At 44.5% G+C, this 15206-nt stretch overlaps 1 protein-coding gene across 2 annotated transcripts in view; it reads left to right on the plus strand.

The window, feature by feature from the left end:
- The window catches only part of Gipc2 (GIPC PDZ domain containing family member 2), a 438776-nt gene that overhangs the window by 752 nt on the left and 422818 nt on the right, over nt 1-15206 (plus strand). The window lies entirely within an intron of this gene.

The raw sequence follows: 15206 nt of genomic DNA on the forward strand, positions 1-15206 counted from the left end.
GGGCGGGGGGCCCCTCCAGGGCCCAGAGCGAGGCCCGCCGCGACCTCCCCCACTTCCAGCGTCAACACCAGAAGCCCGGGTGGGGGCGGCTGTCTCCTGGGAGTTTAGAAAGCTGAGCCATTGATCCAGGGGAAATATTTTAGAGACTAGAGTCAGAGTTGACTAGCTGTCTTCATGAGAGATAAGCTTTAGCTCTTAGATCCTGTGCTTGAAACAGAGATTGGGAAATTTACTTAGGTTGCACGCCTGGAGTTGGGGTTGGACGCAGGTGTGATCACTGAGCGAAGTTTAGGACTTCTGTGTGGCCGGTTCCTGGTCACCCCAGAGCTCGGACTGCAAGCACAGGTGGGAGAAGTCCGCTCAAGAAACTGTTCGGCCCGCATTTCTAGGGAAAGTCCAGGATTTCGTGCCCTGGATTCCCAGGAGTGCAGAGTGGCCTTGGCGTGTCTTAGGGTGGCATCCGGATGTCTGTGTTTTAGTTTTTAAATCAGTTGTTTATCAGATTCGTTCCAGCGAAAGTGGGTCAAGGCAGCATTCCAAGAAGAGCTGAAAGAGAGCTTAAAGTATAACCTTTTATTCTTTCAGGGATCCCAGGTACTAAAGAGCAAATCACAAACTCATTTTGTGCATTATTTATATTGACATAGGGTAGTACTAATAATACTTTGTATAGGACTTTTCAATTGAAAAAGCACTTTTTTTTCCCAATTAGAAAAGCACCTTTGAAGGAATAAGCACTTCTGATCTTCTCTAAACGAGGTAGATGGTACGTTAATGAGATGAACTCGAATGTAACTCGAATAAACTCGATTCTAGCTGCATGGCTGTGAACAAATTTATCGACCTTGCTTCAGCCTCTGAGAAAGTATTATTATTAATGTCTTTGCGTCACAGAGAGGTTGCTGAGGCTTTGGGATTCAGGACTCCTTCAAAATTACACATAGTGGCATGGTCTGGATTTAAACCCACCCCCTCCCTCTCTTCCATGCAAATTCTATGAAGCTGTGTTGCTTCCCAGTTTTTCCAGTCTTTCAGTAATGTCAAGGTTTTCAGTTTCCACATGCTGACTTGGAAGATAAAATTCCAGGATAATGAAATCAGGTGTTTTGATGCACCATATCAAAGTTCATAAGCACTTTTTATAGCCCCAATATGTGTACATAGTGCATTCATGCAGGTTTTCTATCTGGATTAAAAAGAGTTAATAAGTATATGCAGGATAAAGTATCGGTCATCGTTACATAGTATGTCTTAAATGTCTCAGAAGTTGACTTTGAAACAAAAATTAGTTGTGAAAATCCAGTTCACACCAGGGAGATTCCATCCCCTACTCCATTGTCCCAGCCAGGGGAATAAAGGTGCATGTAGTTTTTGAGCTGTGTGTACGTAGGGGAATACAGAGTTCCTCCACGAGCAGTGAATGGATGCTTAACTCTAGAGTTAGCTTGGAAGTTCTGACTTTTCTCCAAGAGCTAGCTGCAGGGATATAAATAGGATACCATGGGAGATACACACTTCACCAGGAAACAGCAAAGGACTTAGTGTCAGGTGGAAGAGATTCAGGTGGACTTCCGGGGACCAATAATGTGCCCACAGCCCTGCAAGGTATGTGGTTAACAGTGTGGTCCTTTCATCCCTACTGGGATTCTTTTCATTTTATAGTTGGGCTAATTGAAGACTTGAGAAATTAAGCAACTTGTCCAGAATCACTGGGTCATAAGTTTGGAGAGCCAGGATTTTTGTTTTGAGACAGGGTTTCTTGATGTAGTCAGAGTGGTTTTGAACTCACTGTGTATCCCAGCTGTCCTCAAACTTGTAGTGATCTTCCTGCCTCAGCCTCCTGAGTGCTGGGATTATAGGCATTCATCACCACATCCAGCTTTGGAAACATTGCTTTTTAAACAAATTGGTTTTTCTAATAAACCACAAAAAAATGTGTTGCCTCAAAAAGATACTGTTGTGAATCTGACAGTTTGGATATCACTATCACCTATTTCATGGTCCCTGAAGGATGAAGATTTCTTTTCTTTTTTTTTTTCTGGTACTGGGGATTGAACTCAGGACTTTGAGCTTGTGAGGCAGGCACGGTGCCACTGAGCTAAATCTCCAACCCCCCAGAAGGATGAAGTTAATGAAGTCTCCGATCACTTCAGATTTGATAGCCGGGCGTGAAAGGCATACCTGTAATCCCTGTACTTCGGAGGTTGAGGCAGGAAGATCTGAGTTTGAGGCCAGTCTGGGGTACATAGTGAGTGTAAGCCAGCCTGAATTACCTGGCAAGACCCTATCTCAAAAAAAAAAGATTTGCTGCATTGAAACAGATGGTGGATTATGCAAGAAGCCCTTGTATTTGAAGTCTTTTTTTCAAAACAACTAAATGAGCAATTTAGTAAAAAGAAAAAGACAGTAAATTAATCTCTCTAAAAACAGCTCATAAAGCAAACTCAGGGACACTTTTTCAGAAAATTGAATACCATCTTTTAAAACCTTCAGGTTACATAAAGAGTTGAGTCATTTATGACTATAGCTTTGAGATGTTGAGCACAGTCATAAATGCTGTTGAAGAGGCCTTTTGAACATCTGACTACTGTAATTGTTTGGCAAGCAGTCTGTGCTATGACATGCTCTAACTTAAACCTTTAGTGTAAGAAAAGACTGTACCACCACCTGCCTCACAAGTGCAAGGACCCGAGTTCGATCCCCAGTACCAAAAAAAACACAAAAAAACAACAATGTAGGAAGACAGTGGGTTTGAAAGCTTTTTAAAGAAATAATCAGCAGCTTTTCAGGTGCAGGAACTAGAAACTCAGACTCACTTTCTTTATGCAGTTCAGCAATTACTTTCTTTGACTTGGCTATTATAGGTCGAGTGTGCTTTGTGACTGAAAGTGTTTTGGATTTCACATTTTTCTTGATTTTGGAACATTTGCAGATAAACAATGAAATGTCTTGGAGGTAGGACCCAGGTCCAAACACAGAATTCCTTTAGGTTTTATATGTACCTTATTCATGTAACCTGAAGGTAATATTTTCAATATATTTTTTTTTTTTTGGTACTGGGGATCGAACCCAGGTCCTCAGTTTGCGAGGCAGGCGGTGGAACCACTGAGCTAAATCCCTGGCCCTCAATATGTTTTTAGAAGCCTGCATTGTGACTGCCACCCACCATATGGGGTCAGGTGTGGAATTTTTTTTTCTTTTACTTATGGTCTTACGTCAGGACGCAGAAAGTTTTAGATTTCTGGGCATGGTGGCACATGCCTGTAATCCCAACACTCGGGAGGCCAAGGCAGGAGGATTACTGTGAATTTGAGGCCAGTCTGAGCTGCATGGTGAGTTCAAGGCCAGCCTGGACTACATACATAGTAAGACCCTGCCTCAAAAAAAAGAAAAAAGTTTTGGATTTTGGAGCATTTTGAATTTTGGATTAGAAATGTTCTACTTGTATCAGTGTGTGTGTGTGGTAATAGATACCAAATAATTCATTGAATGAATAAATGAATCATTTCAGTGATTCATTCTGTCTCTTGCCATATGGACATTTAAGCATTGCATTTGGGAAGTAGAAAAAGCAGGTGTTGTTGTTTTGAGAGAGGGTCTCACTATGTTATGTAGGCTGGTCTTGAATTCCTGGGTCCAGAATCCCCATGCTTCAGCTTCCTGAGTAGCTGGGATGACAGACAACCACCACTCTGCCTGGCAAGAAATGTGGCTTTTAAAGCTTAACACCCTGTACCCACAAGCACGCCAGGCTAGTATTTCTCTTAAAACCAACCAGCCAGCCAACCAGCCTTCATTCTGAGGAGTGCCTGTTCACAGCACTCAGTGCCTGCGCTCACCATGGGAGTTGGTGCCTCCCCGCCCCTTCCTCCCGCTACCCCATCTCTTGCCGGCCTTCTCACTTACCCTTCTCTGGTGCTAACTGTGCTGTCCCCTCTGCTCCTTCGCGCCATAGTAACCTCCTCCTCCTCCTCCTCCTCCGAGCTGCTGTCTCCAGTGAGATGTGGTTTTATCTCAGAGCCTCTCTGACTTCCCCATCTCGCTGGGAACAAAAGCCTAGTCCTGGGGGCCCTGTACCCTCTGCAGCCTCACTGTCCCTTCTGCCCCAGCCACGCTGGCCCCTGCTGGCCTTGAGCACTGGAGCCTGTGCCAGCCAGAACCTCCTTCTCAGAACCTGCTCTCACCTCTGCTCCGAGGGCCCGTGAGTCTAGAGCACAGTACTGTTCGTCTCCCTGCCATGCTAACATCCTGGGGAGATGGCTTCATTTGTTTACTGTCTGTGCCCCCCACCCCATCACTAGAACATCAGCTCCTCAAAGGCGAGAGTTTTTGTCTTTTTGTTTTCCTGATGTAGCTCCACCCTGACATAGGGGCCTACAGCTGTACCTGGAACACCCTTGGGGATGTGTTATGTAGGGTGCCGACTCCCCGCAAGGGATGTAGACCTTATCTACTACTAATAAAAAAGAAAGAAAAAATTAGTTGAGTAAAATAATCCTCCCAAATTCATTATGCAATGTTCTGTATCTTTAGTGTGAAGGTTTTTGGGGGACAGAACTGAGGATTGAATCAGCGCCTTTGCGATGAGTGACATCCCAGCTCTGTTTTTTATTTTGAGACAGGTTCTCACTAAATCACTAAGTTTTCACATTGTCCAGGCTTAGCTAAAACTCTGGATCCTCCTGCCTCAGCCTCCCAGAGGGCTGGGATTACAGGAATGCACCACCATACCCGGCTTTGAGTGCAAAGCTTTCATGATGATTCTAGTACTGTTACCTCACGTAGGTGTTAACTTTTTTATATTTTACGGGGGAAGAGACTCACTTTGAGAGAGGGAGTGAGGAACACCACTGATATCTTTTAAGATTTGTTAAATGGTTGCACATAGGAAGTGTACAGCAGTGTTTGGTAGGTGCACGGTGAGGTGACTGTGGGAGCCGTGCTGACTGGAAGCTCTGAGGCCTGGGTTCCGTGTCGACTGGAGCAGCAGCAGCATTGCTTCCTGTTGAGTCACAGAGCTGGCTCGGCCTGTGAGGCTTCCTGGAAACCGCTCTGCTCGCTGGCCCCACCTGGGCCTCAGTACCCGGTATTCACCGGGCACTCTGAGGATGGAGCTGCTCCTCAGCAGCGCAGGTGCCTGGCGGCTGAAGGCCTGTTCTCCTGGTTCACAGAGCAACATCAGGAAGAACAGAGGAGTTCATGGACTTGGCTGGAGCGATCCCCAGCAGTACCCGGAAAAACAAACACCTCACCCCCCAAAAAGAGGGCCTTGGGAGTTGGGCCATTTTGTTTTTGAGACAGGGTCTCACTGTGTTGTCCAGCTGGCCTCAGACTCACTGTGTGGCCCAGTCTGGCCTTGGACTTGCAGTGATCCTCCTGCCTCAGCCTCTGGAGTGTAAGGTTTTAAAATAGAAGCTATACAGGGTCCAGGGATTTAGCTCAGTGGTGCTGCTGCCTGCCTCACATGTGCAAGGTCTTGAGGTTGATAGCCAGTACCAAAAAAAAAATCAGACTTCAACTTCCTAAAATAGAAGCTACACATATTAATTAGGTCTCTTCAATCTTATCCTTCATCAGAAAATTTTAATCTATGGACTTTGTACCAGATGGACACTTCCTGAATCGGTGACACACCAGCAGGCTGGGTACCATGGGTGGACCTGTAATTCTTTCTAGTAGCACTTGTTTGCAGTACATAATGATTACATTTATTGTGGGGAGTTGGTGCAAGGACATAGCAGATTTTAATTCTTTTTTTCTTTAATCCCTTACTCCTCTCTGCCCTCCCTGCTCCTTCCAACTCTTGGTCTCTTTCCCATTTGCAGAAGTTCTATTTTCATCATTTTCTCCTCCTTCAATTATTTTTTCCATTCCTTTTCCCTTCCCTCCCTGTTCTTCCCTCTATCTCTTGTCCCCTCATCCATTTGAAAAAGATCTCTCTACTTCCTATTGATCTATCCTTTGTTTTGCCCCCATATATGTATATTTGAGTTTCTCACATAAGAGAAACCATGAGATATGTAAGCTTGTGTGTCTGATTTATTTCACTTAACATTACGGTCTCAGGGTGCATCCATTTACCTACAAATACCTCAAGTTCATTCTTCTTTATGGCAGAATAGTACTCCATGGTGTATAAATACCACATTTTCTTTATCCGTTCATCTGCCCATAGGCATATAGGCTGTTTTCAAGATTTAGCTATTATGAATTGTGCTGCTATAAACATGGGTGTGCATGGATCACTTAGTATGATGTCTTTAACTCTTCTGAGAAGGTACCTAGAAAGGGAACTGCTGGATCAAATGGTATATCTAGTTTCAGTCTTTTGAGGAACCTTCATACTGAGTCCCATAGTGGTTGTACTAGTTTACATTCCCACCAACAATGCTGCAAGTTTTAATAGCTTCCCTGAGAGTCTCAGGTGGCCAGGCTGTCACCCAGGGGGACCTATGTGTCTGGGAGCTCCTGGATTGTCAAAAGAAGAGTTCCAAGGTCCTCTCCTGCTCGAATGCTCCGTCAGAGCTTGGGAATTCACCTGAAGTATTTGAGTGTATCTTGATGTACAGGAAATTGAAGGATTTACAAAGGCTATGGTAACAGTGCTCCATGGGTGGGTGGGCCATTGAAATCCTGGAAATGGTAGAGAATCGGTGTCGTAGTTACTTTTCTGTTGTTGCTGAGACAAAAATACCTGGCACTCAAGTTAAAGGCTTATTGAGCTCACAGTTTATAGAGATTTCAGTCCATATCAGCTGGCTCCAAGGCAGGGAGGATGGCAGAGGGGCATCACAGAGGAGAAACAGTTCATGGTGGGCAGAAGGTAGCAAAGCAACAAGGGGCAACTACAGCTCTTTCCACCCCTTATATCTTATACAGGCTACTTAGGGCGGGTCGCACTTACACCCTGAACCCTAGCACCCTTGATCCTAGCATTGCACCATGAATCAATCCATGTTATATACTCTAGATCCAGCCACCTCTGAGAAAGCCCCACCTATGACTGCATTTGGGGAGACATCTAGACACAGCCATAACATTCCACCCTTGGACCCCCAAAGACTCACGAATATCCCTTTATGTAAAACGCAGTCAGTCCATCTCTAAGAGTTGCCAAAGTCCTGACATTTTCAGCATTGCTGAAAGTCCAAGTCCCAAGTCTCCTCTGAGATTTAAGGCAAACTCAGCTGCAAGCCCCTGTACAAATGAAAAGTCAAACCCTTCCAACATTCAGTGGCACAAGACAGACACCCGGTGTAATTTAAACACTCATTTAGGGCTCACTTGTTTCTTGTTAGAGAAGTGCTGGACCAAGAGCTTAAAACCGAAGTGCGAATCACACCTTCTGTCAATTAGAGATAAGTAAAAAATGAAGATAAAATGTTTCTGAATTCAACGAACTATCAGAAAATAGAATTCCATGCATATAATTCAATAAGGCACAGTAATATAAACTTGCCATACAAATGTGTTAGAATTTACAATGTGTTTTCTGCTTTTCTGACATCAGATCTAAAGCATGGTGATTTGGCATGGTGGTGTAGTTGCCCCAGAGCTTTTTGGTTGTAGGCAGCTTCCTACAGTCTGCTCCTCCCCTAGCATGTCTCGCCCCCTGACTTCCTCTCAGTATCAAGCTCTTCCGCTTCTGTCCAACGTGGGCTTCTCCGTCAGTGAGGGGTCCATGACATTGGACCAGTGCCACCTGAGGAAGCGATCACTCTCTGCCTCTGTGTTTCATGCACGCTCTGAAGCTCCTAGAAGAAAGGACTCTGTATAAAACAGAAGCCAACAGTGGGAGCCATAGTAAATTACATTATATATATATATATATATATATTGTTTTTTTTTTTTTTTTTTTTTTTTCACTACCGGAGATTGAACTCAGGACCTTGCACTTGCGAGGCAGGCATGGTGCCACTGAGCTAAATCCCCGGCAATGACATTATATTTTACTTCTTTTTTTTTTTTGGTACCGGGGATCGAACTCCAGTCCTTGTGCTTGTGCAGCAGGTGGCGAAACCACTGAGCTAAATCCCCGGCCTAATGACATTATATTTTAATGGAAAAGGTAACATGTGCACTTGGTAAAAATTCCAAAATATGTGGGTCACCCGGAGCCACAGTTCCCTCATTCTTTTCCCCAGAAGCATTTGCTATGGCCACTTTCTTGACTGTCCTTCCAGAAAATTCTCCGAGAGTTTAAGTATGTGTATATATATGTGTGACAGTATTACCCTCCCCCATACCTTTATTTTTGTTTGTTTTGTTTTGTGTTTTGAGACAGGGTCTCGCTATGTAGCTCAGGCTGGCTTTGAACTTGCTGCAATCCTCCTGCCCCAGCCTCCTGAGTTCTAGAGTTACAGGAGTGAGCCATCACGCTTCGCTCCAAAAGTTATTTTTGAAACTAACCGTTCAAAGCAATATAATAAACACTTTTAGGGCAGATGCTTACCAAGATAGAGTAAAGAGGACACCATATGAAGGTTTATGAGCATTGAGATCCAAGAAGAATGTTTGCTTGTTAGAAACATCTCACCCTCCGCTCGTAGTGCCTACAAGGCTTAACTCAACAGAAAGTGTGCTTGCCATGTGTATGAGAATCTCCCTGGAGATGAAGCACATGCAGAGGGACTGTCCAACTTTTTTTTTTTAATGGCTGAAATCCAGGCTTTCCATCTCAGTCTGTAAAAGTCACAGGCTCCTACATTACAGTGTTACAGTGTCCTTGACGGATGCATAGTGACAGAGTTAAGGAAGTAGCAGTTGTGTGATCACTGCTAATGCTAAGACCTCTGTGATCCAGGGCCAGGGCCACAGACGACTGAGCCTAGCAGTGGGCTCTGGTGTGGCTTGGCTACTAGGTACTGATTCTTGGTACTTCCTTTCTCATTGTCTGTGTTTCCTGCCTGGATTTCCTGTCCCTGAATAAAGAGGGCAGGGAGGGAATCGAGTATCTGCATCTCCACTTATCTGTGCAATCTCACCTGAAGGGGCCATTCTTGCCAGAACCCCAGGCCCTCTATCCTCTAAAGATGAGGTGACTGGAGCGCAGGGGACAAGTGGATCACCCAGGTCACAGAGCCCAGAGGGACGACTTTGACCCTAGTCGGTCTGAATCTGACCCACTGTCTCTCCCTTACACAAGTGACTCTTAACTTCACACCCAGAGTTCCCCTCTAATAACCAGTGCAACATGACAGCACCTTTACTACTTCGAAACTAAGCTTACAACATTGCCTATCTGTAAGCATCATTTACAACACAACGTAGTCCTTCATTCTAGTATTAGAAACTTGTAGATTTCAATGTTTCAACATTTGGGAAAACTATCCTAGAAGACATAATGAAGCAGTCAGTTAGTTGCTCGTGCCGATTTACAATGAAAAATTTGGATTCAAAAATAGTGAAAACAGGACAGTATTCAACTGAACATTGGTGCTTCTTTTATTTTAATTTGGGACATTTTCATCCCTGGTTACTGGGCATTAAACCAGGGCCTTCACACTGAGCTATATCCCCAACTTTTAAAAAAAAATTTGGATTTTGAGACAGTCTTGTTAAATTGCCTAGGCTGGGCTTGAACTTGTGACCCTCCTGCTTCAACCTCCCAGAGTGCTGGGATTATAGGCCTGCACCACCACATCTGGCTAATATGTGACATTTTGAAATAATGGATAAGTAACATTTGTAAGTGTTCTTAGAATTACTGTAATGTGGCAACAACAGGAGCAGACTGTTTAATGTTAAAAATCCAAGTCCCGTGGTTCCACCACCTGCCCCGCAAGCGCAAGGTCCCAAGTTCGATCCCCAGTACCAGAAAAAAAAAAAAAAAAAATCCAAGTCCTATAAGCAGCACTGCTGGCTGTGACTTGATTTTCTGAAATTACAAACAACTCTTGGTAAGGTTCAACATAAAAAAGCACAATTTTCCCTTGACTTATGTGGTAATTGCAGTCCAGGAAGTTTCAGAAGAAAAACTACTTTACCTCTAACACAGAATCAGGGTCGAGTTATATCTAGCGGTAGGTAGTGTTTTCTGTCTTCTGGCACTTGTGTCTGGTAGAACATTTGAAATTCAAGTGGAATGAAAGGCAGTTCCTCACGGGCACCACCACCCACGTGGGACCTTTGATCACAGGCCAGTGCTTCCTTCACAGGCCAGTGGTGTCTCACAATCACCGTAAAAGCCAAAAAGCCTCACGCATCTCAGCCTGTTCCTTTAGTGTCACCCTGCCTCCTGCCCTAGCAGCTTGCTTCCTACCTGGTCGCTGGCTGTTAGACAGGAGGTGGCATGCCTGTATTCTTATCTCGCTGTTTAGGGTCAGTCTTAGGACTGTGGTATGCAGGGGGGCCGTGGTTGGTAGGTTTGTGATGCCCCAGGCTTTTTCAGTGTCCTGTGGCTCTGGGGAGGTGCACAGCATCCTGTGGCGGAGCGGGGTCAGGTCGGGTGGCAGAGAGGTGGGGCTCCGGGAAGGTGTGTCCTAGGGAGGGTAGCATGTGTGGGCTTGATGTTGGAGATGCTACCTCGTGGCCAAACATTCCTCACAGGTAACACCTGCCGTTGGCATCATTGTGAGAATGAAATGAAACAGCGTCAGTCAAGAAAAGAAAAGATGTGGAACGATCCTGATGTTTGCAATTTTTGCTTGTTCTATTCTAGACCTGTGCAATTTTCATTCTTCTACTCTTTGCCTATACCCAGAGAATAAGGAAGGCAAATTTAAAAGCACATCTCTATACCTGGTCCTCAGACTTAAACTCTGAGAGTGGATTTCTGTGTTGTAGTAACCAGTTTGGACTCTTCTGCTGAGGGCTTCCTCAGTACACTTCAGTGCAAACCTAATCAACTGCTTGAGGCACCCAAGTGAGACTCAGTGAAGTTTCAGAAATATTAAATATGCCAGATTTGTCTTTGCATTCATCTGTCCTTATTTCCCTAAACCAAAAATAGCTTTAACAATACCCGTCCTCTTTCACATGGGATTTCTAGGCACGCAGAGTACCTATGGCAGAATTTGTCTCAGCGTACAACTCTGATACTCTGCTTCCTTCTCCCATTGCACATGTAGAGCTGACTTACACCTCTCCCCACATTTTCAGTTTCCTAGGATCTTGGTAATCATGTACCAGTCCTGGGCACTGGGATTTTCTCCCACCAAGCCCAGAATCAGGGCACGTGGGGAAGGTTATTTCAGGAACCGAGCATGGAGGAGGAACTGAACCTCTGCCATTCCTCAACATTGAATCCTGACTTCCTTTTATCCCACTCAGCACCCTAAAATGAGGGTATGCTTCTTTGAATCAGGAAATGCAGTGTAAACAGGTGATCAGATATTTCTATTCCAAACCCGGACACTTCAGGCAATGAAAGGCATAGCGCTGAGCATTACTCTGGGACACCAACTGTCTTCATCACTATCCCAATCATTGGCTTACTGCCTGCCAGAAAAGGAGCGGGAAGAAACACCGGAGGTGAGAAAGCGTGCTACACACTTGGCTCTTTGCACACGCAGTGTGTGAGCCTCTGCAGGCGGGAAGGAAAGCTCTCAGAGTAGGTATGCAGGAGGCTTAGGCAGGCTGCGGGTGGCCATCAGAACAGAAGCAGGAAGTGGTACTGCTTGCCATTACCCGCCCTGGAGGCAGGGGACAGGGACGCCTGGTCCTGCTCTGACTGAGCGACACATTCCTGGAGCTGAGGACGGAACCTCCAGGTCACCTGCCAGCTTTTCCGGGAGCCTCCTGACCCTGCTCGGGCCTCTGCTCTCTTCTCTGCCCCAGTGCCAGGAGCCTCTGGGCCGAGTGGCCCTGATGTTGGCAAGCAGAGGGCGGGCGTCAGCCTGAGGGGAGGGCTCACTGTGTATTTCCACTGATCAGCTCTAGGCTGGGTGTGTTTTCTTATGCTCTCTAACTGCCTTTTGTTTTTGTGTTTTGAGATAAGGTATCCCTGTGCAGTTCAGGCTCCACCGCTTCCCTTGAATTCTTTGTCACCCCCCATGTAGGTAACGTTAAAATACTACACGCGCTTTAGACATTTCACGGAAAGGTTTGTAAATCAGCATCCTGGGCTAATAGGAACACAAATCCTATGCCAAAAAAATGTGAAAGCTTTAAGAATCCTTCTGTGATTGAATGGGCATCTTGTACAAATTGTGGATGGGTGCGTTGGTGTATACCTGAAATCCCAGCACTCGGGAGGCTGAGGCAGGAGGATCAATGTGAGTTCAAGGCCAGCCTGAGCCACACAGCGAGACCCTGTCTTAAAAAAAAAACAAATTGCATTTGTGTATTTGTTTGGTTAACGAGAAAGCTTAATTCACGTATCTCTTTGCTAATAATTACAGTTTATAATATTTGTTATGTTTTATAAACCACTGTGCTGTTCCAGGGTGTCAGATAGTTCCTGTTCCACACTGTCCTTGGCTGTTTAGGTTTTGTGCCATCTTTAATATCATAGAAGGAAGCTTTAAAGAAGACAAGTGGTTCAGAAAGCTGGAAAATTTGAGACAGCACCTGACGAAGAGGAATAGCAGTGATTTATGATGCCTTTAAAATTGGCGTGTAACCTTGTAGCATTATTAGACCAGGATAAGTTCACATATCTCTCTGCCTGCAAGAATATTGCGGGAAAGGGTGATATATATAGCTCTAGACATTTGATTTATCTCACTTGTTGGTTTAGTGTCTGGGTTGTGACCACAAAGGCAAGACAAAATCCTGTCTGTATTCCTTTAACCTTTTTTTGTGTGTGTCTCAAGAATTGCTTGGTGATTTTGATTTTCTTAGATACATAGTTGCCTTGTTTAGATTTCATTAGAGAAAAATGTTCTTTTGATTATTCTGGGAAATCATTGGGTAGATTAAAAATATAAACTTGCCTGTGTCTTGTTGGGATAGAATTCTTTTGCCATACAATTTTAGTTATTAAAAACACTGAGAAAAAAGAAGTTGTACCAGAGAAGAAAGAGTACAAAGAGTGATTCACCTTTTATTTAAGGCTTAGCACTGCTGACCGAGGGCAGCTAATTTAGAAGTGAGTCATTTATAGAAAGTTCTGCCCAGTTCGAGGGAGGGCTTTGTTCAATACCCTCATGGACTCTAAATAAAGCACACAGTATTGGGTTTCCACATATGTGTCTCATGGCCAGTTTTCTGTCTTTGCCAAGCTGTGACACCCGTTTCTGGATGATAGGAGCTACTGACAAGGTTAAGGCGGAGGCACTGTATGCATGAAATGATATATAGTTTAGAGTAAATCTTAGAAAGTGAGCCCATGTATTATACTGGGAGGATAATAAGCACGAGGTTTAAAATGACCGTTTATAATACAAATTTTTTTGGTACAGGGAATCGAACTCAGGACCTTGTGGTTAGCAGGCAGGCATGGTGCCACTGAGCTACATCCCCAGCCTAAAAAATTTTTACACTGGAAGAAATATTTTAAAAATTATTTATTCAAGTTAAACAAGAATGCAGTTTGTTTTGCTTGTTTTGTTTTTTGAGACAGGGTCTCACTATGTAGTTCAGGAGGCTGACTCTGAACTCACTGTGTAGCCCAGGCTAGCCTCAAACTTGCAGTAATACTCCTGCCTCAGCCTCTCAAATGCTGGAATTACAGGCATGTGCCACCATGCCTGGCTATCTTTGCTATTTTGCTATTTGATCAACCATCTAATATTTTTGAATTTTAGAGTTCATTTACAAATGGCTCACTTTAGCAAGCTGTCTTACTCTTTTCAGGAAGTGGGTGATTCATTAAATGAACACTGCATTTGGTCTGTACACAGCATAAGACTTTATCATCTGCCCTCTGGGAGCTTCCGGTTCAAAGCTGAATCCACGTTTACATCCCAGCTACAGCATCATGGGTTAGGAAAAGCTCCCCAGGCCTGGGATGTAGCTCAGAGGTAGAGTGCATGCATAGCACATGTCAGGCCCTGCCCTGCAGGGGAAACCAGAACCCTGAAGTCTGACTCCTTGTTATGAGTCTGTCCAGAACTGGCTGTGTGACCTGAGACAAATTACTTCCTGGGTCTGAGCTGATTTTCTGGTCTGCACAAGGCTTAGCGATGGTTGCCCACATGCCTGGCTCATGAGGATTAGCTGAGTGAGTGCTAGAAGTGACCAGTGCCTTAACAGTACCTAGTACACCAGTACTAGGTGTGAGAGAAGCACTGCAGGGAAAAGAGCTTGTAGAATTTGTTTTGTTTTGTTTGAGATGGTCTCGCTGTGTTAGCCCAGGCTGGCCTCAGACTCGAACTGATCCCCTGTCTCAGCTTCCTGAGTCCCGGGATCATATGAATACACCACAATGCCCAGTAAAAAGAGTTTGTAGGGGCCAGGGATTTAGCTCAGTGGTTCCGCTGCCTGCCTCGCAAGTGGAAAGACCGGAGTTCGATCCCCAGTACCAAAAAAAAAAAATTTGTAATTGGACAACACTTATAGCGCACCAAATACTTCTTTATGTGACGCTACACAAACCATTTTCTCTCTGTAAATCATTATCTTCTAAGGTACAAGAAAATAGGAAGCAGCTGGCCTGTCACCCCAGCACTCTAGGAGGCTGAAACAGGAGGATCACAAGTTGGAGCCCAGCCTGGACAACTTAGCAAGACCATGCCTCAAAATGAAATGGCTGGAGATGCAGCTTAGCGGAAGAGTATGTGCTTAGCACATGCAAGACCTGGGTTTGATCTCCAGCACCAAAATAAACAAGCAAACCAAAACCAAAACAAACATCTAAACAAACCAACAAACACAAATGGAGGTTGAATATATCTTATCTGAAATGCTCAGAACCAGAAATGTTTGGGTTTCTAGGTTTTGCTTGTTTGGATTTTGGAATACTTGCATGTACAAAATGAGTGTCGTTGGACCCAAGTCTGAGCACAGAAGTCACTTACATTGCATAAACACTTAATACACTGAGCCTGAAAGTAGTTTTTCTGTTTTTTGGTTTTTTTTTGGTACCGGGGATCAAACTCAGGTCCTTCCGCTTGTGCAGGAGGCAGCGAAAGCACTGAGCTAAATCCCTGGCATCCTGAAAGTAGTTTTATACTGTATGTATATCTTTCTTTCTCTCTCTCTTTTCTTTCTTTCTTTCTTTCTTTCTTTCGTTCTTTCTTTCTTTCTTTCTTTCTTTCATTCCTTCTTTCCTCCTTTCCTCCTTTCCTCCTTTCCTCCTTTCCTCCTTCCTTCCTTCCTTCTTT

This window comes from Heterocephalus glaber, unplaced genomic scaffold (assembly GCF_053883595.1).
Source record: "Heterocephalus glaber isolate CG9 unplaced genomic scaffold, H.glaber_assembly_v1.0 deba00001442, whole genome shotgun sequence".
Taxonomy (NCBI): Eukaryota; Metazoa; Chordata; class Mammalia; order Rodentia; family Bathyergidae; genus Heterocephalus; species Heterocephalus glaber.